Source organism: Pseudophryne corroboree, chromosome 1 (genome assembly GCF_028390025.1).
Source record: "Pseudophryne corroboree isolate aPseCor3 chromosome 1, aPseCor3.hap2, whole genome shotgun sequence".
Classification (NCBI taxonomy): domain Eukaryota; kingdom Metazoa; phylum Chordata; class Amphibia; order Anura; family Myobatrachidae; genus Pseudophryne; species Pseudophryne corroboree.
In genome coordinates this window covers 117775202-117797204 of record NC_086444.1, presented here as the reverse complement: position 1 = coordinate 117797204, position 22003 = coordinate 117775202, and the positions used below count along the sequence as shown (strand labels likewise).

Below are 22003 nucleotides of genomic sequence, written 5' to 3'. Positions count from 1 at the left end.
GTGCGCATAGTTTGGGGGTGCTTCAGGAACAGTCACCCTTCCGCCTTCCCATGTCAACGTGAAGAGATGCAGCCTCCCTGCAGTTTTCTTTTCCCGTCCCCTGCCGAGAGTTCACTTGTCATGGCTCCGGTCAACCTCCTTCACTTGACGGGGGTGTGCCCAAGCAGGGGCCCTCCTGAGCCCTAGTCCAACTCATACTTACCTGGCAGGGGAGATACCATGATCACGAAGGTGGTTCTCCCAGGGCGAGGCTCATCCATTGCACTCCGGGTGTGCTGACCCCTGTGATTTCCCCAAATGCGGGAAACTCGACTGCATAATTTGTGGTAGTGGGGGACTGCGTTCGCGCTTTCCCCTGATCATCTCTGGTAAAAGTCAGATCTAGGGATGGACATCGAAAGCAAACCATCATATGATGGCAATGCTCCACCATTGAAACTTTCGATGCAATGGTTACTAACCATCACATCAAAAGTATTCGATGGTGAAAACTATTTATATGACTAGTTCATGCGCAAAAGCCTGCATTTTCGTTTGCAATGTGGGAATTGGGATCGGGGGCAGGGCCAGACTCTGAGCAACATATTACTTTATCACTGGACATTGTGTGTATAATATACATATATAATATACACACACAATGCCCAATGATGAAGTAACATTGCCCCCACTGTGCCAAATATACAATGCCCCCACTATGCCAGATATACAATGCCCCCACAGTGCCAGAGATACATTGCCCCCACTATGCCAGATATGCAATGCCCCCACAGTGCCAGATATACAATGCCCCCACAGTGCCAGATATACATTGCCCCCACAGTGCCAGATATACAATGCCCCCACTGTGTCAGATATACAATGCCCCCACAGTGCCAGAGATACATTGCCCCCACTGTGCCAGATATACAATGTCCCCACAGTGCCAGATATACATTGCCCCCACAGTGCCAGATATACAATACCCCCCTGTGGCAGATATACATTGTCCCACTGTGCGCTCATTGCCCCCCACCCCTTACCGCTGGCTCTGTTTCTTCTATGTGAGGGGCGGAGAGCGCAGCATAGCGTCTCTCTTGCCCCTCAATTCTCTTTGATGCCCGGTCTCACTCTCCAACGGCGGCGGGGTCAATCTGAAATGATGCGCCGGTTCGTTAGCCAATCAGAGCTCGCGGACCGGCAGCCAATCAGGAGCTGCAGCTGCCGGTCCATGAGCTCTGATTGGCTAGTAAACCGGTGCCTTATTCAGATTGACCGCGCCGCCGCCGATGGAGAGTGAGACTGGGCATCCAAGAGAATTGAGGGGCAGAGGAGGCGCTGCGCTGCGCTCTCCTCCCCTCAAACAGAACAAAGCCAGCGGAATGCAGTATTGTGGACAACCCGGCGGTACGGCGTACCGGCTGGGAATTTCTTACAATAATGTGGATGGCAACTTGCTCAGTGCACGGTTTGCCTTGCTGTCTCACATGGGACCAATTCCGATGATTATGGTGTGGAGTTTGTATGTTCTTTCCATGTTTTTTGTGTTTTCTCTTGGTTTTTCCCACAGTCCAAAACATACTCAAGCAAGGACTTTGTCCATAGCCCTCCTAAATTATTCCCCCTGATCAGTGGTGGTGTATAGCTGGAGTGATATAAATATCAGTGATGTCACTCTGTCTCCTCTGAATCCTCCTGAGCTCTGTGTGTCTGTGGCTTCTGCTGCTGCAGGGTAAGGTCTGGGATCTGATTGGCTCTCTGAGTCAGTGAGAGCCAATCAGAGCTTGCAGTGGGTCCTGTTGCCTAGCAGCAGCCTAGAGAGGGGAGGGGGTGAGGGGACTGGCTGAGCAGGCTCATGTCTGAAATAGACAGCCTCCAACGGACTTAGGAAGTTTCCCTGATAGACACAGCAGCAAGGGGAGGCATAGCTATTTGGAATTAGAAAAAAACAAGCCACCATCGGAAGACCATCGAATGACTATCATTCGATGGTGAAAAACATCGAGAGGGCATCATTAAATGCTAAAAACACTACCATCGAAACGAAAACATCGATGGTTCGGAAACATCGACCATCGATGTCCATCCCTAGTCAGATCTTTTTGTGTGCTGCTGGTGCTGTCTCTTCCTTTGCTGTTTCCATCCTTTTCTTCATTTCAACCCTCCCTCCACTGGACCCCTGTGCCCGTTAAGGTCCGCTTCTATCTTTCACTCAGCGCTCTCTTCTCATCTCTTCTCCTGTGCGCTGGCTGCATGCTTCCTTGCTTTTTCCGGCCTTGTACTGTGCTTCGCATATACAACCAATACAGGGCGCTGCAGGACCCACACGGTTTCACTTGCTTTGTAAAGTAGGCCCCCAGATTGTGTCAGATATGAGGGGGAGAGAGAAAAAAAACTTTGCTCCCTCATTTCATGCAGTAGCTTGTCTACTTTGTAAAATGGTAGGCCTCGCTGGGCTGCCGTAGTCTTCCTACACATAGTAAGCGTTTAAATTGAGGCGGCGAAAACTAGAAGAAAGAGAGCATTTTTGGTTTGCGTGCAGATTTTGGGCAGGTGGATTGGTGGCAAAACACAAAGTATTTGTCTATGGTGCTTATAAGACGGGGGACAAAAGAAAAAATATCACATTTGCTTTTGGTTCACTTGCTTGAGAAATACGCTTTTTGGGCCATTTGGGTGAAACAACTTTTGACGTGTTCAAATCAGTAAAAAGACTAATGGCTTTTTTGAGACTACAAAGTCTTTTGAAAGAAAAAAAAAACAAACAAAAACCAAGGTATAATTTGTGTGAGTGCCGCAGGGGGGATAAGAAAAAAAGAAAAAATAAATAAAAAGAAATCCGTGACGACGACGTTCGGACGAGCGCTAACGTCGGAAAATGGTCTCGGTGCGAGGATGAGAAAACCCTCAGCAGCGAGGGGGTTAAATCTCAAGCTGCCTTTTATATTTTATTTTCCAATTTAAGAACCCATTGAGACATAGGACGGTGCACTGCCTGTTGCTTTTCATATGGAGATGAGGGTTGCAGCTACTGTAACTGTGCCCGACTGCTTTTATGACATGACGGTATGCAAATTCATCTGCTGCAGTGTGCCCTGGGAAGGATTTGCACTAGTTGTGCGCATAGTTTGGGGGTGCTTCAGGAACAGTCACCCTTCCGCCTTCCCATGTCAACGTGAAGAGATGCAGCCTCCCTGCAGTTTTCTTTTCCCGTCCCCTGCCGAGAGTTCACTTGTCATGGCTCCGGTCAACCTCCTTCACTTGACGGGGGTGTGCCCAAGCAGGGGCCCTCCTGAGCCCTAGTCCAACTCATACTTACCTGGCAGGGGAGATACCATGATCACGAAGGTGGTTCTCCCAGCAGAGCCGGCCCTAACCAATATGATGCCCTAGGCAAGATTTTGGCTGATGCCCCCTAGCACCGCCGCTAGTTCTGCAGGAGATGCCTGGCATGAGTCAGCTGGCAGCTCTGCTAACGTCGGGCACCTTTTGTTTATGAAAATGCATATTATTTGCATTACTATATGGCTAGAAAGCACAAGCAGCTTCTGCTGATTAAAATTATATGCAGCATGCATGTGCAACTGCAGCTGTATCTGCATACGAAATGCTACATTACAGTGATTTCCAGGGATACACGCAACGTAGCATTTCGTATCCAGATACAGCCGCAGTTACACACAGAATATAGGCATGCCGCATATCATTTTAATCAGCAGGAGCTGCTGGTGCCCCTAAGCATACCAAATGCCCTAGGCATTTGCCTAGTTTGCCTATGCCTAAGGCCGGCTCTGTCTCCCAGGGCGAGGCTCATCCATTGCACTCCGGGTGTGCTGACCCCTGCGATTTCCCCAAATGCGGGAAACTCGACTGCATAATTTGTGGTAGTGGGGGACTGCGTTCGCGCTTTCCCCTGATCATCTCTGGTAAAAGTCAGATCTTTTTGTGTGCTGCTGGTGCTGTCTCTTCCTTTGCTGTTTCCATCCTTTTCTTCATTTCAACCCTCCCTCCACTGGACCCCTGTGCCCGTTAAGGTGCGCTTCTATCTTTCACTCAGCGCTCTCTTCTCATCTCTTCTCCTGTGCGCTGGCTGCATGCTTCCTTGCTTTTTCCGGCCTTGTACTGTGCTTCGCATAAACAACCAATACAGGGCGCTGCAGGACCCACACGGTTTCACTTGCTTTGTAAAGTAGGCCCCCAGATTGTGTCAGATATGAGGGGGAGAGAGAAAAAAAACTTTGCTCCCTCATTTCATGCAGTAGCTTGTCTACTTTGTAAAATGGTAGGCCTCGCTGGGCTGCCGTAGTCTTCCTACACATAGTAAGCGTTTAAATTGAGGCGGCGAAAACTAGAAGAAAGAGAGCATTTTTGGTTTGCGTGCAGATTTTGGGCAGGTGGATTGGTGGCAAAACACAAAGTATTTGTCTATGGTGCTTATAAGACGGGGGACAAAAGAAAAAAAATCACATTTGCTTTTGGTTCACTTGCTTGAGAAATACGCTTTTTGGGCCATTTGGGTGAAACAACTTTTGACGTGTTCAAATCAGTAAAAAGACTAATGGCTTTTTTGAGACTACAAAGTCTTTTGAAAGAAAAAAAAACAAACAAAAACCAAGGTATAATTTGTGTGAGTGCCGCAGGGGGGATAAGAAAGAAAGAAAAAATAAATAAAAAGAAATCCGTGACGACGACGTTCGGACGAGCGCTAACGTCGGAAAATGGTCTCGGTGCGAGGATGAGAAAACCCTCAGCAGCGAGGGGGTTAAATCTCAAGCTGCCTTTTATATTTTATTTTCCAATTTAAGAACCCATTGAGACATAGGACGGTGCACTGCCTGTTGCTTTTCATATGGAGATGAGGGTTGCAGCTACTGTAACTGTGCCCGACTGCTTTTATGACATGACGGTATGCAAATTCATCTGCTGCAGTGTGCCCTGGGAAGGATTTGCACTAGTTGTGCGCATAGTTTGGGGGTGCTTCAGGAACAGTCACCCTTCCGCCTTCCCATGTCAACGTGAAGAAATGCAGCCTCCCTGCAGTTTTCTTTTCCCGTCCCCTGCCGAGAGTTCACTTGTCATGGCTCCGGTCAACCTCCTTCACTTGACGGGGGTGTGCCCAAGCAGGGGCCCTCCTGAGCCCTAGTCCAACTCATACTTACCTGGCAGGGGAGATACCATGATCACGAAGGTGGTTCTCCCAGGGCGAGGCTCATCCATTGCACTCCGGGTGTGCTGACCCCTGCGATTTCCCCAAATGCGGGAAACTCGACTGCATAATTTGTGGTAGTGGGGGACTGCGTTCGCGCTTTCCCCTGATCATCTCTGGTAAAAGTCAGATCTTTTTGTGTGCTGCTGGTGCTGTCTCTTCCTTTGCTGTTTCCATCCTTTTCTTCATTTCAACCCTCCCTCCACTGGACTCCTGTGCCCGTTAAGGTGCGCTTCTATCTTTCACTCAGCGCTCTCTTCTCATCTCTTCTCCTGTGCGCTGGCTGCATGCTTCCTTGCTTTTTCCGGCCTTGTACTGTGCTTCGCATATACAACCAATACAGGGCGCTGCAGGACCCACACGGTTTCACTTGCTTTGTAAAGTAGGCCCCCAGATTGTGTCAGATATGAGGGGGAGAGAGAAAAAAAACTTTGCTCCCTCATTTCATGCAGTAGCTTGTCTACTTTGTAAAATGGTAGGCCTCGCTGGGCTGCCGTAGTCTTCCTACACATAGTAAGCGTTTAAATTGAGGCGGCGAAAACTAGAAGAAAGAGAGCATTTTTGGTTTGCGTGCAGATTTTGGGCAGGTGGATTGGTGGCAAAACACAAAGTATTTGTCTATGGTGCTTATAAGACGGGGGACAAAAGAAAAAAAATCACATTTGCTTTTGGTTCACTTGCTTGAGAAATACGCTTTTTGGGCCATTTGGGTGAAACAACTTTTGACGTGTTCAAATCAGTAAAAAGACTAATGGCTTTTTTGAGACTACAAAGTCTTTTGAAAGAAAAAACAAACAAACAAAAACCAAGGTATAATTTGTGTGAGTGCCGCAGGGGGGATAAGAAAGAAAGAAAAAATAAATAAAAAGAAATCCGTGACGACGACGTTCGGACGAGCGCTAACGTCGGAAAATGGTCTCGGTGCGAGGATGAGAAAACCCTCAGCAGCGAGGGGGTTAAATCTCAAGCTGCCTTTTATATTTTATTTTCCAATTTAAGAACCCATTGAGACATAGGACGGTGCACTGCCTGTTGCTTTTCATATGGAGATGAGGGTTGCAGCTACTGTAACTGTGCCCGACTGCTTTTATGACATGACGGTATGCAAATTCATCTGCTGCAGTGTGCCCTGGGAAGGATTTGCACTAGTTGTGCGCATAGTTTGGGGGTGCTTCAGGAACAGTCACCCTTCCGCCTTCCCATGTCAACGTGAAGAGATGCAGCCTCCCTGCAGTTTTCTTTTCCCGTCCCCTGCCGAGAGTTCACTTTTCATGGCTCCGGTCACCCTCCTTCACTTGACGGGGGTGTGCCCAAGCAGGGGCCCTCCTGAGCCCTAGTCCAACTCATACTTACCTGGCAGGGGAGATACCATGATCACGAAGGTGGTTCTCCCAGGGCGAGGTTCATCCATTGCACTCCGGGTGTGCTGACCCCTGTGATTTCCCCAAATGCGGGAAACTCGACTGCATAATTTGTGGTAGTGGGGGACTGCGTTCGCGCTTTCCCCTGATCATCTCTGGTAAAAGTCAGATCTTTTTGTGTGCTGCTGGTGCTGTCTCTTCCTTTGCTGTTTCCATCCTTTTCTTCATTTCAACTCTCCCTCCACTGGACCCCTGTGCCCGTTAAGGTGCGCTTCTATCTTTCACTCAGCGCTCTCTTCTCATCTCTTCTCCTGTGCGCTGGCTGCATGCTTCCTTGCTTTTTCCGGCCTTGTACTGTGCTTCGCATATACAATAGAGATGAGCGCCTGAAATTTTTCGGGTTTTGTGTTTTGGTTTTGGGTTCGGTTCCGCGGCCGTGTTTTGGGTTCGAACGCGTTTTGGCAAAACCTCACCGAATTATTTTTGTCGGATTCGGGTGTGTTTTGGATTCGGGTGTTTTTTTCCAAAAACACTAAAAAACAGCTTAAATCATAGAATTTGGGGGTCATTTTGATCCCAAAGTATTATTAACCTCAAAAACCATAATTTACACTCATTTTCAGTCTATTCTGAATACCTCACACCTCACAATATTATTTTTAGTCCTAAAATTTGCACCGAGGTCGCTGTGTGAGTAAGATAAGCGACCCTAGTGGCCGACACAAACACCGGGCCCATCTAGGAGTGGCACTGCAGTGTCACGCAGGATGTCCCTTCCAAAAAACCCTCCCCAAACAGCACATGACGCAAAGAAAAAAAGAGGCGCAATGAGGTAGCTGTGTGAGTAAGATTAGCGACCCTAGTGGCCGACACAAACACCGGGCCCATCTAGGAGTGGCATTTTTGTTCTCCATATTTTAATAGGCACAACTAAAAGGCACCTCAGGTAAACAATGGAGATGAATGGATTGGATACTAGTATACAATTATGGACGGGCTGCCGAGTGCCGACACAGAGGTAGCCACAGCCGTGAACTACCGCACTGTACTGTGTCTGCTGCTAATATATAGACTGGTTGATAAAGAGATAGTATACTCGTAACTAGTATGTATGTATAAAGAAAGAAAAAAAAACCACGGTTAGGTGGTATATACAATTATGGACGGGCTGCCGAGTGCCGACACAGAGGTAGCCACAGCCGTGAACTACCGCACTGTACACTGGTTGATAAAGAGATAGTAGTATACTCGTAACAACTAGTATGACTGACTATGACGGTATAAAGAATGAAAAAAAAACCACGGTTAGGTGGTATATATTATAATACAATTATGGATGGACGGACTGCCTGCCGAGTGCCGACACAGAGGTAGCCACAGCCGTGAACTACCGCACTGTACACTGGTTGATAAAGAGATAGTAGTATACTCGTAACAACTAGTATGACTGACTATGACGGTATAAAGAATGAAAAAAAAACCACGGTTAGGTGGTATATATTATAATACAATTATGGATGGACGGACTGCCTGCCGACTGCCGACACAGAGGTAGCCACAGCCGTGAACTACCGCACTGTACACTGGTTGATAAAGAGATAGTAGTATACTCGTAACAACTAGTATGACACTATGACGGTATAAAGAATGAAAAAAAAACCACGGTTAGGTGGTATATATTATAATACAATTATGGATGGACGGACTGCCTGCCGACTGCCGACACAGAGGTAGCCACAGCCGTGAACTACCGCACTGTACACTGGTTGATAAAGAGATAGTAGTATACTCGTAACAACTAGTATGACACTATGACGGTATAAAGAATGAAAAAAAAACCACGGTTAGGTGGTATATATTATAATAATACAATTATGGATGGACGGACTGCCTGCCGACTGCCGACACAGAGGTAGCCACAGCCGTGAACTACCGCACTGTACACTGGTTGATAAAGAGATAGTAGTATACTCGTAACAACTAGTATGACTATGACGACGGTATAAAGAAAGAAAAAAAAATACCACGGTTAGGTGGTATATAATTATACAATTATGGATGGACGGACTGCCTGCCGAGTGCCGACTGCCGACACAGAGGTAGCCACAGCCGTGAACTACCGCACTGTACTGTGTCTGCTGCTAATATAGACTGGTTGATAAAGAGATAGTATACAACAATATACTACTATACTGGTGGTCAGGCACTGGTCACCACTAGTCACACTGGCAGTGGCACTCCTGCAGCAAAAGTGTGCACTGTTTAATTTTAAATTAATATAATATTATGTACTCCTGGCTCCTGCTATAACAACCTACAGTGCTCCCCAGTCTCCCCCACAATTATTATAAGCTTTTATACATTGATGTGCAGCACACTGGGCTGAGCTGAGTGCACACAGACTGAGTCACACTGTGTGACTGCTGTGTATCGTTTTTTTCAGGCAGAGAACGGATATAGCAGAGAACGGATATATTAAATAAAAGTTAACTTAACAACAACTGCACTGGTCACTGTGGTAAACTCTGTCTGCACAATCTCTCTCTCTCTCTCTCTCTTCTAATCTATTCTAATGGAGAGGACGCCAGCCACGTCCTCTCCCTATCAATCTCAATGCACGTGTGAAAATGGCGGCGACGCGCGGCTCCTTATATAGAATCCGAGTCTCGCGAGAATCCGACAGCGTCATGATGACGTTCGGGCGCGCTCGGGTTAACCGAGCAAGGCGGGAAGATCCGAGTCGCTCGGACCCGTGAAAAAAAAAGTGAAGTTCGTGCGGGTTCGGATTCAAAGAAACCGAACCCGCTCATCTCTAATATACAACCAATACAGGGCGCTGCAGGACCCACACGGTTTCACTTGCTTTGTAAAGTAGGCCCCCAGATTGTGTCAGATATGAGGGGGAGAGAGAAAAAAAACTTTGCTCCCTCATTTCATGCAGTAGCTTGTCTACTTTGTAAAATGGTAGGCCTCGCTGGGCTGCCGTAGTCTTCCTACACATAGTAAGCGTTTAAATTGAGGCGGCGAAAACTAGAAGAAAGAGAGCATTTTGGGTTTGCGTGCAGATTTTGGGCAGGTGGATTGGTGGCAAAACACAAAGTATTTGTCTATGGTGCTTATAAGACGGGGGACAAAAGAAAAAAAATCACATTTGCTTTTGGTTCACTTGCTTGAGAAATACGCTTTTTGGGCCATTTGGATGAAACAACTTTTGACGTGTTCAAATCAGTAAAAAGACTAATGGCTTTTTTGAGACTACAAAGTCTTTTGAAAGAAAAAAAAAAAAAACAAAAACCAAGGTATAATTTGTGTGAGTGCCGCAGGGGGGATAAGAAAGAAAGAAAAAATAAATAACAAGAAATCCGTGACGACGACGTTCGGACGAGCGCTAACGTCGGAAAATGGTCTCGGTGCGAGGATGAGAAAACCCTCAGCAGCGAGGGGGTTAAATCTCAAGCTGCCTTTTATATTTTATTTTCCAATTTAAGAACCCATTGAGACATAGGACGGTGCACTGCCTGTTGCTTTTCATATGGAGATGAGGGTTGCAGCTACTGTAACTGTGCCCGACTGCTTTTATGACATGACGGTATGCAAATTCATCTGCTGCAGTGTGCCCTGGGAAGGATTTGCACTAGTTGTGCGCATAGTTTGGGGGTGCTTCAGGAACAGTCACCCTTCCGCCTTCCCATGTCAACGTGAAGAGATGCAGCCTCCCTGCAGTTTTCTTTTCCCGTCCCCTGCCGAGAGTTCACTTGTCATGGCTCCGGTCAACCTCCTTCACTTGACGGGGGTGTGCCCAAGCAGGGGCCCTCCTGAGCCCTAGTCCAACTCATACTTACCTGGCAGGGCAGATACCATGATCACGAAGGTGGTTCTCCCAGGGCGAGGCTCATCCATTGCACTCCAGGTGTGCTGACCCCTGCGATTTCCCCAAATGCGGGAAACTCGACTGCATAATTTGTGGTAGTGGGGGACTGCGTTCGCGCTTTCCCCTCATCATCTCTGGTAAAAGTCAGATCTTTTTGTGTGCTGCTGGTGCTGTCTCTTCCTTTGCTGTTTCCATCCTTTTCTTCATTTCAACCCTCCCTCCACTGGACCCCTGTGCCCGTTAAGGTGCGCTTCTATCTTTCACTCAGCGCTCTCTTCTCATCTCTTCTCCTGTGCGCTGGCTGCATGCTTCCTTGCTTTTTCCGGCCTTGTACTGTGCTTCGCATATACAACCAATACAGGGCGCTGCAGGACCCACACGGTTTCACTTGCTTTGTAAAGTAGGCCCCCAGATTGTGTCAGATATGAGGGGGAGAGAGAAAAAAAACTTTGCTCCCTCATTTCATGCAGTAGCTTGTCTACTTTGTAAAATGGTAGGCCTCGCTGGGCTGCCGTAGTCTTCCTACACATAGTAAGCGTTTAAATTGAGGCGGCGAAAACTAGAAGAAAGAGAGCATTTTTGGTTTGCGTGCAGATTTTGGGCAGGTGGATTGGTGGCAAAACACAAAGTATTTGTCTATGGTGCTTATAAGACGGGGGACAAAAGAAAAAAAATCACATTTGCTTTTGGTTCACTTGCTTGAGAAATACGCTTTTTGGGCCATTTGGGTGAAACAACTTTTGACGTGTTCAAATCAGTAAAAAGACTAATGGCTTTTTTGAGACTACAAAGTCTTTTGAAAGAAAAAACAAACAAACAAAAACCAAGGTATAATTTGTGTGAGTGCCGCAGGGGGGATAAGAAAGAAAGAAAAAATAAATAAAAAGAAATCCGTGACGACGACGTTCGGACGAGCGCTAACGTCGGAAAATGGTCTCGGTGCGAGGATGAGAAAACCCTCAGCAGCGAGGGGGTTAAATCTCAAGCTGCCTTTTATATTTTATTTTCCAATTTAAGAACCCATTGAGACATAGGACGGTGCACTGCCTGTTGCTTTTCATATGGAGATGAGGGTTGCAGCTACTGTAACTGTGCCCGACTGCTTTTATGACATGACGGTATGCAAATTCATCTGCTGCAGTGTGCCCTGGGAAGGATTTGCACTAGTTGTGCGCATAGTTTGGGGGTGCTTCAGGAACAGTCACCCTTCCGCCTTCCCATGTCAACGTGAAGAGATGCAGCCTCCCTGCAGTTTTCTTTTCCCGTCCCCTGCCGAGAGTTCACTTGTCATGGCTCCGGTCAACCTCCTTCACTTGACGGGGGTGTGCCCAAGCAGGGGCCCTCCTGAGCCCTAGTCCAACTCATACTTACCTGGCAGGGGAGATACCATGATCACGAAGGTGGTTCTCCCAGGGCGAGGCTCATCCATTGCACTCCGGGTGTGCTGACCCCTGCGATTTCCCCAAATGCGGGAAACTCGACTGCATAATTTGTGGTAGTGGGGGACTGCGTTCGCGCTTTCCCCTGATCATCTCTGGTAAAAGTCAGATCTTTTTGTGTGCTGCTGGTGCTGTCTCTTCCTTTGCTGTTTCCATCCTTTTCTTCATTTCAACCCTCCCTCCACTGGACCCCTGTGCCCGTTAAGGTGCGCTTCTATCTTTCACTCAGCGCTCTCTTCTCATCTCTTCTCCTGTGCGCTGGCTGCATGCTTCCTTGCTTTTTCCGGCCTTGTACTGTGCTTCGCATAAACAACCAATACAGGGCGCTGCAGGACCCACACGGTTTCACTTGCTTTGTAAAGTAGGCCCCCAGATTGTGTCAGATATGAGGGGGAGAGAGAAAAAAAACTTTGCTCCCTCATTTCATGCAGTAGCTTGTCTACTTTGTAAAATGGTAGGCATCGCTGGGCTGCCGTAGTCTTCCTACACATAGTAAGCGTTTAAATTGAGGCGGCGAAAACTAGAAGAAAGAGAGCATTTTTGGTTTGCGTGCAGATTTTGGGCAGGTGGATTGGTGGCAAAACACAAAGTATTTGTCTATGGTGCTTATAAGACGGGGGACAAAAGAAAAAAAATCACATTTGCTTTTGGTTCACTTGCTTGAGAAATACGCTTTTTGGGCCATTTGGGTGAAACAACTTTTGACGTGTTCAAATCAGTAAAAAGACTAATGGCTTTTTTGAGACTACAAAGTCTTTTGAAAGAAAAAAAAAAACAAACAAAAACCAAGGTATAATTTGTGTGAGTGCCGCAGGGGGGATAAGAAAGAAAGAAAAAATAAATAAAAAGAAATCCGTGACGACGACGTTCGGACGAGCGCTAACGTCGGAAAATGGTCTCGGTGCGAGGATGAGAAAACCCTCAGCAGCGAGGGGGTTAAATCTCAAGCTGCCTTTTATATTTTATTTTCCAATTTAAGAACCCATTGAGACATAGGACGGTGCACTGCCTGTTGCTTTTCATATGGAGATGAGGGTTGCAGCTACTGTAACTGTGCCCGACTGCTTTTATGACATGACGGTATGCAAATTCATCTGCTGCAGTGTGCCCTGGGAAGGATTTGCACTAGTTGTGCGCATAGTTTGGGGGTGCTTCAGGAACAGTCACCCTTCCGCCTTCCCATGTCAACGTGAAGAGATGCAGCCTCCCTGCAGTTTTCTTTTCCCGTCCCCTGCCGAGAGTTCACTTGTCATGGCTCCGGTCAACCTCCTTCACTTGACGGGGGTGTGCCCAAGCAGGGGCCCTCCTGAGCCCTAGTCCAACTCATACTTACCTGGCAGGGGAGATACCATGATCACGAAGGTGGTTCTCCCAGTGCGAGGTTCATCCATTGCACTCCAGGTGTGCTGACCCCTGCGATTTCCCCAAATGCGGGAAACTCGACTGCATAATTTGTGGTAGTGGGGGACTGCGTTCGCGCTTTCCCCTGATCATCTCTGGTAAAAGTCAGATCTTTTTGTGTGCTGCTGGTGCTGTCTCTTCCTTTGCTGTTTCCATCCTTTTCTTCATTTCAACCCTCCCTCCACTGGACCCCTGTGCCCGTTAAGGTGCGCTTCTATCTTTCACTCAGCGCTCTCTTCTCATCTCTTCTCCTGTGCGCTGGCTGCATGCTTCCTTGCTTTTTCCGGCCTTGTACTGTGCTTCGCATATACAACCAATACAGGGCGCTGCAGGACCCACACGGTTTCACTTGCTTTGTAAAGTAGGCCCCCAGATTGTGTCAGATATGAGGGGGAGAGAGAAAAAAAACTTTGCTCCCTCATTTCATGCAGTAGCTTGTCTACTTTGTAAAATGGTAGGCCTCGCTGGGCTGCCGTAGTCTTCCTACACATAGTAAGCGTTTAAATTGAGGCGGCGAAAACTAGAAGAAAGAGAGCATTTTTGGTTTGCGTGCAGATTTTGGGCAGGTGGATTGGTGGCAAAACACAAAGTATTTGTCTATGGTGCTTATAAGACGGGGGACAAAAGAAAAAAAATCACATTTGCTTTTGGTTCACTTGCTTGAGAAATACGCTTTTTGGGCCATTTGGGTGAAACAACTTTTGACGTGTTCAAATCAGTAAAAAGACTAATGGCTTTTTTGAGACTACAAAGTCTTTTGAAAGAAAAAACAAACAAACAAAAACCAAGGTATAATTTGTGTGAGTGCCGCAGGGGGGATAAGAAAGAAAGAAAAAATAAATAAAAAGAAATCCGTGACGACGACGTTCGGACGAGCGCTAACGTCGGAAAATGGTCTCGGTGCGAGGATGAGAAAACCCTCAGCAGCGAGGGGGTTAAATCTCAAGCTGCCTTTTATATTTTATTTTCCAATTTAAGAACCCATTGAGACATAGGACGGTGCACTGCCTGTTGCTTTTCATATGGAGATGAGGGTTGCAGCTACTGTAACTGTGCCCGACTGCTTTTATGACATGACGGTATGCAAATTCATCTGCTGCAGTGTGCCCTGGGAAGGATTTGCACTAGTTGTGCGCATAGTTTGGGGGTGCTTCAGGAACAGTCACCCTTCCGCCTTCCCATGTCAACGTGAAGAGATGCAGCCTCCCTGCAGTTTTCTTTTCCCGTCCCCTGCCGAGAGTTCACTTGTCATGGCTCCGGTCAACCTCCTTCACTTGACGGGGGTGTGCCCAAGCAGGGGCCCTCCTGAGCCCTAGTCCAACTCATACTTACCTGGCAGGGGAGATACCATGATCACGAAGGTGGTTCTCCCAGGGCGAGGCTCATCCATTGCACTCCGGGTGTGCTGACCCCTGCGATTTCCCCAAATGCGGGAAACTCGACTGCATAATTTGTGGTAGTGGGGGACTGCGTTCGTGCTTTCCCCTCATCATCTCTGGTAAAAGTCAGATCTTTTTGTGTGCTGCTGGTGCTGTCTCTTCCTTTGCTGTTTCCATCCTTTTCTTCATTTCAACCCTCCCTCCACTGGACCCCTGTGCCCGTTAAGGTGCGCTTCTATCTTTCACTCAGCGCTCTCTTCTCATCTCTTCTCCTGTGCGCTGGCTGCATGCTTCCTTGCTTTTTCCGGCCTTGTACTGTGCTTCGCATATACAACCAATACAGGGCGCTGCAGGACCCACACGGTTTCACTTGCTTTGTAAAGTAGGCCCCCAGATTGTGTCAGATATGAGGGGGAGAGAGAAAAAAAACTTTGCTCCCTCATTTCATGCAGTAGCTTGTCTACTTTGTAAAATGGTAGGCCTCGCTGGGCTGCCGTAGTCTTCCTACACATAGTAAGCGTTTAAATTGAGGCGGCGAAAACTAGAAGAAAGAGAGCATTTTTGGTTTGCGTGCAGATTTTGGGCAGGTGGATTGGTGGCAAAACACAAAGTATTTGTCTATGGTGCTTATAAGACGGGGGACAAAAGAAAAAAAATCACATTTGCTTTTGGTTCACTTGCTTGAGAAATACGCTTTTTGGGCCATTTGGGTGAAACAACTTTTGACGTGTTCAAATCAGTAAAAAGACTAATGGCTTTTTTGAGACTACAAAGTCTTTTGAAAGAAAAAACAAACAAACAAAAACCAAGGTATAATTTGTGTGAGTGCCGCAGGGGGGATAAGAAAGAAAGAAAAAATAAATAAAAAGAAATCCGTGACGACGACGTTCGGACGAGCGCTAACGTCGGAAAATGGTCTCGGTGCGAGGATGAGAAAACCCTCAGCAGCGAGGGGGTTAAATCTCAAGCTGCCTTTTATATTTTATTTTCCAATTTAAGAACCCATTGAGACATAGGACGGTGCACTGCCTGTTGCTTTTCATATGGAGATGAGGGTTGCAGCTACTGTAACTGTGCCCGACTGCTTTTATGACATGACGGTATGCAAATTCATCTGCTGCAGTGTGCCCTGGGAAGGATTTGCACTAGTTGTGCGCATAGTTTGGGGGTGCTTCAGGAACAGTCACCCTTCCGCCTTCCCATGTCAACGTGAAGAGATGCAGCCTCCCTGCAGTTTTCTTTTCCCGTCCCCTACCGAGAGTTCACTTGTCATGGCTCCGGTCAACCTCCTTCACTTGACGGGGGTGTGCCCAAGCAGGGGCCCTCCTGAGCCCTAGTCCAACTCATACTTACCTGGCAGGGGAGATACCATGATCACGAAGGTGGTTCTCCCAGGGCGAGGCTCATCCATTGCACTCCGGGTGTGCTGATCCCTGCGATTTCCCCAAATGCGGGAAACTCGACTGCATAATTTGTGGTAGTGGGGGACTGCGTTCGCGCTTTCCCCTCATCATCTCTGGTAAAAGTCAGATCTTTTTGTGTGCTGCTGGTGCTGTCTCTTCCTTTGCTGTTTCCACCCTTTTCTTCATTTCAACTCTCCCTCCACTGGACCCCTGTGCCCGTTAAGGTGCGCTTCTATCTTTCACTCAGCGCTCTCTTCTCATCTCTTCTCCTGTGCGCTGGCTGCATGCTTCCTTGCTTTTTCCGGCCTTGTACTGTGCTTCGCATATACAACCAATACAGGGCGCTGCAGGACCCACACGGTTTCACTTGCTTTGTAAAGTAGGCCCCCAGATTGTGTCAGATATGAGGGGGAGAGAGAAAAAAAACTTTGCTCCCTCATTTCATGCAGTAGCTTGTCTACTTTGTAAAATGGTAGGCCTCGCTGGGCTGCCGTAGTCTTCCTACACATAGTAAGCGTTTAACTTGAGGCGGCGAAAACTAGAAGAAAGAGAGCATTTTTGGTTTGCGTGCAGATTTTGGGCAGGTGGATTGGTGGCAAAACACAAAGTATTTGTCTATGGTGCTTATAAGACGGGGGACAAAAGAAAAAAAATCACATTTGCTTTTGGTTCACTTGCTTGAGAAATACGCTTTTTGGGCCATTTGGGTGAAACAACTTTTGACGTGTTCAAATCAGTAAAAAGACTAATGGCTTTTTTGAGACTACAAAGTCTTTTGAAAGAAAAAAAAAACAAACAAAAACCAAGGTATAATTTGTGTGAGTGCCGCAGGGGGGATAAGAAAGAAAGAAAAAATAAATAAAAAGAAATCCGTGACGACGACGTTCGGACGAGCGCTAACGTCGGAAAATGGTCTCGGTGCGAGGATGAGAAAACCCTCAGCAGCGAGGGGGTTAAATCTCAAGCTGCCTTTTATATTTTATTTTCCAATTTAAGAACCCATTGAGACATAGGACGGTGCACTGCCTGTTGCTTTTCATATGGAGATGAGGGTTGCAGCTACTGTAACTGTGCCCGACTGCTTTTATGACATGACGGTATGCAAATTCATCTGCTGCAGTGTGCCCTGGGAAGGATTTGCACTAGTTGTGCGCATAGTTTGGGGGTGCTTCAGGAACAGTCACCCTTCCGCCTTCCCATGTCAACGTGAAGAGATGCAGCCTCCCTGCAGTTTTCTTTTCCCGTCCCCTGCCGAGAGTTCACTTGTCATGGCTCCGGTCAACCTCCTTCACTTGACGGGGGTGTGCCCAAGCAGGGGCCCTCCTGAGCCCTAGTCCAACTCATACTTACCTGGCAGGGGAGATACCATGATCACGAAGGTGGTTCTCCCAGGGCGAGGTTCATCCATTGCACTCCAGGTGTGCTGACCCCTGCGATTTCCCCAAATGCGGGAAACTCGACTGCATAATTTGTGGTAGTGGGGGACTGCGTTTGCGCTTTCCCCTGATCATCTCTGGTAAAAGTCAGATCTTTTTGTGTGCTGCTGGTGCTGTCTCTTCCTTTGCTGTTTCCATCCTTTTCTTCATTTCAACCCTCCCTCCACTGGACCCCTGTGCCCGTTAAGGTGCGCTTCTATCTTTCACTCAGCGCTCTCTTCTCATCTCTTCTCCTGTGCGCTGGCTGCATGCTTCCTTGCTTTTTCCGGCCTTGTACTGTGCTTCGCATATACAACCAATACAGGGCGCTGCAGGACCCACACGGTTTCACTTGCTTTGTAAAGTAGGCCCCCAGATTGTGTCAGATATGAGGGGGAGAGAGAAAAAAAACTTTGCTCCCTCATTTCATGCAGTAGCTTGTCTACTTTGTAAAATGGTAGGCCTCGCTGGGCTGCCGTAGTCTTCCTACACATAGTAAGCGTTTAAATTGAGGCGGCGAAAACTAGAAGAAAGAGAGCATTTTTGGTTTGCGTGCAGATTTTGGGCAGGTGGATTGGTGGCAAAACACAAAGTATTTGTCTATGGTGCTTATAAGACGGGGGACAAAAGAAAAAAAATCACATTTGCTTTTGGTTCACTTGCTTGAGAAATACGCTTTTTGGGCCATTTGGGTGAAACAACTTTTGACGTGTTCAAATCAGTAAAAAGACTAATGGCTTTTTTGAGACTACAAAGTCTTTTGAAAGAAAAAACAAACAAACAAAAACCAAGGTATAATTTGTGTGAGTGCCGCAGGGGGGATAAGAAAGAAAGAAAAAATAAATAAAAAGAAATCCGTGACGACGACGTTCGGACGAGCGCTAACGTCGGAAAATGGTCTCGGTGCGAGGATGAGAAAACCCTCAGCAGCGAGGGGGTTAAATCTCAAGCTGCCTTTTATATTTTATTTTCCAATTTAAGAACCCATTGAGACATAGGACGGTGCACTGCCTGTTGCTTTTCATATGGAGATGAGGGTTGCAGCTACTGTAACTATGCCCGACTGCTTTTATGACATGACGGTATGCAAATTCATCTGCTGCAGTGTGCCCTGGGAAGGATTTGCACTAGTTGTGCGCATAGTTTGGGGGTGCTTCAGGAACAGTCACCCTTCCGCCTTCCCATGTCAACGTGAAGAGATGCAGCCTCCCTGCAGTTTTCTTTTCCCGTCCCCTGCCGAGAGTTCACTTGTCATGGCTCCGGTCAACCTCCTTCACTTGACGGGGGTGTGCCCAAGCAGGGGCCCTCCTGAGCCCTAGTCCAACTCATACTTACCTGGCAGGGGAGATACCATGATCACGAAGGTGGTTCTCCCAGAGCGAGGTTCATCCATTGCACTCCAGGTGTGCTGACCCCTGCGATTTCCCCAAATGCGGGAAACTCGACTGCATAATTTGTGGTAGTGGGGGACTGCGTTTGCGCTTTCCCCTGATCATCTCTGGTAAAAGTCAGATCTTTTTGTGTGCTGCTGGTGCTGTCTCTTCCTTTGCTGTTTCCATCCTTTTCTTCATTTCAACCCTCCCTCCACTGGACCCCTGTGCCCGTTAAGGTGCGCTTCTATCTTTCACTCAGCGCTCTCTTCTCATCTCTTCTCCTGTGCGCTGGCTGCATGCTTCCTTGCTTTTTCCGGCCTTGTACTGTGCTTCGCATATACAACCAATACAGGGCGCTGCAGGACCCACACGGTTTCACTTGCTTTGTAAAGTAGGCCCCCAGATTGTGTCAGATATGAGGGGGAGAGAGAAAAAAAACTTTGCTCCCTCATTTCATGCAGTAGCTTGTCTACTTTGTAAAATGGTAGGCCTCGCTGGGCTGCCGTAGTCTTCCTACACATAGTAAGCGTTTAAATTGAGGCGGCGAAAACTAGAAGAAAGAGAGCATTTTTGGTTTGCGTGCAGATTTTGGGCAGGTGGATTGGTGGCAAAACACAAAGTATTTGTCTATGGTGCTTATAAGACGGGGGACAAAAGAAAAAAAATCACATTTGCTTTTGGTTCACTTGCTTGAGAAATACGCTTTTTGGGCCATTTGGGTGAAACAACTTTTGACGTGTTCAAATCAGTAAAAAGACTAATGGCTTTTTTGAGACTACAAAGTCTTTTGAAAGAAAAAACAAACAAACAAAAACCAAGGTATAATTTGTGTGAGTGCCGCAGGGGGGATAAGAAAGAAAGAAAAAATAAATAAAAAGAAATCCGTGACGACGACGTTCGGACGAGCGCTAACGTCGGAAAATGGTCTCGGTGCGAGGATGAGAAAACCCTCAGCAGCGAGGGGGTTAAATCTCAAGCTGCCTTTTATATTTTATTTTCCAATTTAAGAACCCATTGAGACATAGGACGGTGCACTGCCTGTTGCTTTTCATATGGAGATGAGGGTTGCAGCTACTGTAACTGTGCCCGACTGCTTTTATGACATGACGGTATGCAAATTCATCTGCTGCAGTGTGCCCTGGGAAGGATTTGCACTAGTTGTGCGCATAGTTTGGGGGTGCTTCAGGAACAGTCACCCTTCCGCCTTCCCATGTCAACGTGAAGAGATGCAGCCTCCCTGCAGTTTTCTTTTCCCGTCCCCTGCCGAGAGTTCACTTGTCATGGCTCCGGTCAACCTCCTTCACTTGACGGGGGTGTGCCCAAGCAGGGGCCCTCCTGAGCCCTAGTCCAACTCATACTTACCTGGCAGGGGAGATACCATGATCACGAAGGTGGTTCTCCCAGGGCGAGGCTCATCCATTGCACTCCGGGTGTGCTGACCCCTGCGATTTCCCCAAATGCGGGAAACTCGACTGCATAATTTGTGGTAGTGGGGGACTGCGTTTGCGCTTTCCCCTCATCATCTCTGGTAAAAGTCAGATCTTTTTGTGTGCTGCTGGTGCTGTCTCTTCCTTTGCTGTTTCCATCCTTTTCTTCATTTCAACCCTCCCTCCACTGGACCCCTGTGCCCGTTAAGGTGCGCTTCTATCTTTCACTCAGCGCTCTCTTCTCATCTCTTCTCCTGTGCGCTGGCTGCATGCTTCCTTGCTTTTTCCGGCCTTGTACTGTGCTTCGCATATACAACCAATACAGGGCGCTGCAGGACCCACACGGTTTCACTTGCTTTGTAAAGTAGGCCCCCAGATTGTGTCAGATATGAGGGGGAGAGAGAAAAAAAACTTTGCTCCCTCATTTCATGCAGTAGCTTGTCTACTTTGTAAAATGGTAGGCCTCGCTGGGCTGCCGTAGTCTTCCTACACATAGTAAGCGTTTAAATTGAGGCGGCGAAAACTAGAAGAAAGAGAGCATTTTTGGTTTGCGTGCAGATTTTGGGCAGGTGGATTGGTGGCAAAACACAAAGTATTTGTCTATGGTGCTTATAAGACGGGGGACAAAAGAAAAAAAATCACATTTGCTTTTGGTTCACTTGCTTGAGAAATACGCTTTTTGGGCCATTTGGGTGAAACCACTTTTGACGTGTTCAAATCAGTAAAAAGACTAATGGCTTTTTTGAGACTACAAAGTCTTTTGAAAGAAAAAAAAAACAAACAAAAACCAAGGTATAATTTGTGTGAGTGCCGCAGGGGGGATAAGAAAGAAAGAAAAAATAAATAAAAAGAAATCCGTGACGACGACGTTCGGACGAGCGCTAACGTCGGAAAATGGTCTCGGTGCGAGGATGAGAAAACCCTCAGCAGCGAGGGGGTTAAATCTCAAGCTGCCTTTTATATTTTATTTTCCAATTTAAGAACCCATTGAGACATAGGACGGTGCACTGCCTGTTGCTTTTCATATGGAGATGAGGGTTGCAGCTACTGTAACTGTGCCCGACTGCTTTTATGACATGACGGTATGCAAATTCATCTGCTGCAGTGTGCCCTGGGAAGGATTTGCACTAGTTGTGCGCATAGTTTGGGGGTGCTTCAGGAACAGTCACCCTTCCGCCTTCCCATGTCAACGTGAAGAGATGCAGCCTCCCTGCAGTTTTCTTTTCCCGTCCCCTGCCGAGAGTTCACTTGTCATGGCTCCGGTCAACCTCCTTCACTTGACGGGGGTGTGCCCAAGCAGGGGCCCTCCTGAGCCCTAGTCCAACTCATACTTACCTGGCAGGGGAGATACCATGATCACGAAGGTGGTTCTCCCAGGGCGAGGCTCATCCATTGCACTCCGGGTGTGCTGACCCCTGCGATTTCCCCAAATGCGGGAAACTCGACTGCATAATTTGTGGTAGTGGGGGACTGCGTTCGCGCTTTCCCCTCATCATCTCTGGTAAAAGTCAGATCTTTTTGTGTGCTGCTGGTGCTGTCTCTTCCTTTGCTGTTTCCATCCTTTTCTTCATTTCAACCCTCCCTCCACTGGACCCCTGTGCCCGTTAAGGTGCGCTTCTATCTTTCACTCAGCGCTCTCTTCTCATCTCTTCTCCTGTGCGCTGGCTGCATGCTTCCTTGCTTTTTCCGGCCTTGTACTGTGCTTCGCATATACAACCAATACAGGGCGCTGCAGGACCCACACGGTTT

At 47.5% G+C, this 22003-nt stretch overlaps 12 non-coding genes and 1 pseudogene across 12 annotated transcripts; all 13 read left to right on the top strand.

Moving 5' to 3' along the window:
- Positions 1-194: 194 nt before the first annotated feature.
- On the top strand, positions 195-358 carry LOC134957918 (U1 spliceosomal RNA). The gene has a single exon (XR_010186795.1). It is a non-coding gene; the product is annotated as a U1 spliceosomal RNA (small nuclear RNA).
- Positions 359-3754: 3396 nt separating this feature from the next.
- On the top strand, positions 3755-3895 carry LOC134959714 (U1 spliceosomal RNA; annotated as a pseudogene).
- A 1235-nt stretch (positions 3896-5130) lies between these two features.
- LOC134957262 (U1 spliceosomal RNA) lies at positions 5131-5294 on the top strand. Its single transcript, XR_010186541.1, has one exon. It is a non-coding gene; the product is annotated as a U1 spliceosomal RNA (small nuclear RNA).
- A 1236-nt stretch (positions 5295-6530) lies between these two features.
- On the top strand, positions 6531-6694 carry LOC134958270 (U1 spliceosomal RNA). The gene has a single exon (XR_010186928.1). It is a non-coding gene; the product is annotated as a U1 spliceosomal RNA (small nuclear RNA).
- Positions 6695-10380: 3686 nt separating this feature from the next.
- LOC134959172 (U1 spliceosomal RNA) lies at positions 10381-10544 on the top strand. Its single transcript, XR_010187252.1, has one exon. It is a non-coding gene; the product is annotated as a U1 spliceosomal RNA (small nuclear RNA).
- A 1236-nt stretch (positions 10545-11780) lies between these two features.
- LOC134957261 (U1 spliceosomal RNA) lies at positions 11781-11944 on the top strand. Its single transcript, XR_010186540.1, has one exon. It is a non-coding gene; the product is annotated as a U1 spliceosomal RNA (small nuclear RNA).
- Positions 11945-13181: 1237 nt separating this feature from the next.
- LOC134959227 (U1 spliceosomal RNA) lies at positions 13182-13345 on the top strand. Its single transcript, XR_010187306.1, has one exon. It is a non-coding gene; the product is annotated as a U1 spliceosomal RNA (small nuclear RNA).
- A 1236-nt stretch (positions 13346-14581) lies between these two features.
- LOC134957925 (U1 spliceosomal RNA) lies at positions 14582-14745 on the top strand. Its single transcript, XR_010186802.1, has one exon. It is a non-coding gene; the product is annotated as a U1 spliceosomal RNA (small nuclear RNA).
- Positions 14746-15981: 1236 nt separating this feature from the next.
- On the top strand, positions 15982-16145 carry LOC134957700 (U1 spliceosomal RNA). Its single transcript, XR_010186715.1, has one exon. It is a non-coding gene; the product is annotated as a U1 spliceosomal RNA (small nuclear RNA).
- Positions 16146-17381: 1236 nt separating this feature from the next.
- LOC134958939 (U1 spliceosomal RNA) lies at positions 17382-17545 on the top strand. The gene has a single exon (XR_010187143.1). It is a non-coding gene; the product is annotated as a U1 spliceosomal RNA (small nuclear RNA).
- A 1236-nt stretch (positions 17546-18781) lies between these two features.
- On the top strand, positions 18782-18945 carry LOC134959205 (U1 spliceosomal RNA). Its single transcript, XR_010187284.1, has one exon. It is a non-coding gene; the product is annotated as a U1 spliceosomal RNA (small nuclear RNA).
- A 1236-nt stretch (positions 18946-20181) lies between these two features.
- LOC134957582 (U1 spliceosomal RNA) lies at positions 20182-20345 on the top strand. The gene has a single exon (XR_010186675.1). It is a non-coding gene; the product is annotated as a U1 spliceosomal RNA (small nuclear RNA).
- A 1236-nt stretch (positions 20346-21581) lies between these two features.
- LOC134955646 (U1 spliceosomal RNA) lies at positions 21582-21745 on the top strand. The gene has a single exon (XR_010185943.1). It is a non-coding gene; the product is annotated as a U1 spliceosomal RNA (small nuclear RNA).
- The last annotated feature ends 258 nt before the right edge of the window (positions 21746-22003 follow it).